Genomic DNA, 2,425 nt, shown 5'->3' with positions numbered 1-2,425 from the left:
GAAGAAATCAAATAAAGCATATTCATCCAACAAATAACGAACCAAACTAGGATTCTTGGATAGAGGTCAATTAAGAGCATTAGTAGTCGATAATAATTTGGACAAATTAATATTTAGTTAACTAACAGTTTAATACAACCGATTATACTGTATATCTAAATTAGAACACTATATTTACTCTTAATAATTAAACATATTATAAAATATCTAAGCTGAAAATAAAAAAGAAATTATGTACCAAAAAAATGGAAAGGAAAAATTATTGGAAACCAATTAGAAAATGAATTAGTGTTTCTCACATCATAAAAAACCATAACACAAATTAGCATAATTGAGTAGTGGTATGTCGGTTACATATGAATTAAAAAAGGAATTAGTATTTGGCTATCAATTGAAGAGTAGAAGGATAGGAAGTGGAGTGACGGCAAGCAAAAGGTTAATTATTTGTAGTGTAGAAGGAAATTAAGCAAGAGTTATATATAGAAAATGTAGAAAGAGGTTTGTAGTATATATAGATGGATATATGTAAAGAGAAACAAAATATAAGAGAAGAAAATTGGTATGTAGAGCAAATAATAAATGGTATATATCGAGGAAGAGAGTGAGTGAGCATGCATGTGACCATAGGCATTTCTATCATGTAGTTGATCTCTTAAATGTTAAGAACCATTAAATTATAATTTTAGTGAAGGGAAGTGTGAAATATAGAGAAAGAAGGTATGTACTGGGGGGATATAATTTAGTGAGCATTTATTTACGGTATATTTGTTTACTAAAAAAATTATTTAATGTTTTAGCAATGGTGAGTAAGAAATTCAAGGGATAGGTTATGTTGAGAGTTACTATTATGACTTTATATTGTAGCGTAGCTAAATTTATTTGTTTTATTAGTATGATGTTTTAATTGCGAGTATGAGAAGTTGATATATAAAATAATTATTGAATATATTTCATCAAGAGTTTGTAAAAAAAAATAAGTTGTTGTGACATCGGAAGTCTATTTTAAATATATATAATAGATAATAGATTTTAATAATTGGAAATAATTTTTTTAATAATTTTTTATATATTCGTATTTTATGATTATTTTTAAAATAATTTTTAATTTACAATTATTTATAATTTATAAATATATATAAATTATAAATTGTTATCAAATTGTAAAATAATTTATAAATTATTTGTAATAATTGAATATGATTAAGAAAATTAAAATGAGGGAAAATCATGTTTATCACAATCATCTAATTTTATTTTTTAAAATATTTTATAAAATTGGTATGATAACTTATTATATATGATAATTGTTTGACTCATTTTACTTTGATTGTCAATTTATTTTTCAACATATAATGGTACTTGTATTTATTTGATGAAATAAAATGTAAAATACAAACCCAAAAATAAGATGTATAAATTTAAAAATATAATTGACTATTTAATGTTTTTTATTTTAAAAAAATGTTATGAAATATATATTTCATCAAGAGTTTGAAATTTATTTTATTAAAGATTAAAGATTTGCTTAAACTTTAAATCAATTTTAGGTATTTAAAAGTTTTAACTAATTATTTGTGCAATTGAATTATAGTTATGTTGATAGGTACCAAAAATAAATTCTATTAAAAAATAATTTAATTTTATGCAATACTTAATTTTTCATTTATTTTTTAACATTCAAATTATCATTATAATAAGGAAAATAAAAATAAAAAAATAGCATTCAATTATAAATATATAATTAAATTGATAAAAATTTAGTGTTAACATATTTTTTCAGAACACTTATATAGTAAACGTTGGTTCATTATATTTTTTAATATATTCATATATATTATAATTTTAAATAAATTTTTTTATTTTAATAATTGGAAGTAAATTTTTTAATGAGTAATTGAATTTTTAACGTATAAAATCAATACAATTTATTTGTTTTATTAGTATGATGTTTTAATTGCGGACATGAGAAGTTGTTGTAAAAGAAAATTATTGAATATATTTCATCAAGAGTTTGAAATATATTTTATTTAAGATTAAAGATTTTCTTATACTTTAAATCAATTTGAGGTATTTAAAAGTTTTAACTAATTATTTGTGCAATTGAATTATAGTTATGTTGATAGGTACCAAAAATAAATTCTATTAAAAAATAATTTAATTTTATGCAATACTTAATTTTTCATTTATTTTTTAACATTCAAATTATCATTAGAATATGGAAAATTAAAATAAAAAGTATCATTCAATTATAAATATATCAACATCTTATGTAATGGGAAATTCAACAACAAATACAATAATAACTCTAACAGAGCAATATGCAGCGGATAATCAATTTCCCAAACTTGCAAGAATCTGTGAGGAGCAATCAACAAATAATCACAGCAACTAAAATCACCATCACAAATGACACTATAATTTTTAA

This window comes from Cicer arietinum, chromosome 1 (assembly GCF_000331145.2).
Source record: "Cicer arietinum cultivar CDC Frontier isolate Library 1 chromosome 1, Cicar.CDCFrontier_v2.0, whole genome shotgun sequence".
Lineage (NCBI taxonomy): Eukaryota > Viridiplantae > Streptophyta > Magnoliopsida > Fabales > Fabaceae > Cicer > Cicer arietinum.
The sequence above is the reverse complement of the archived record's forward strand: the minus strand, read 5'-3'. Positions refer to the sequence as shown.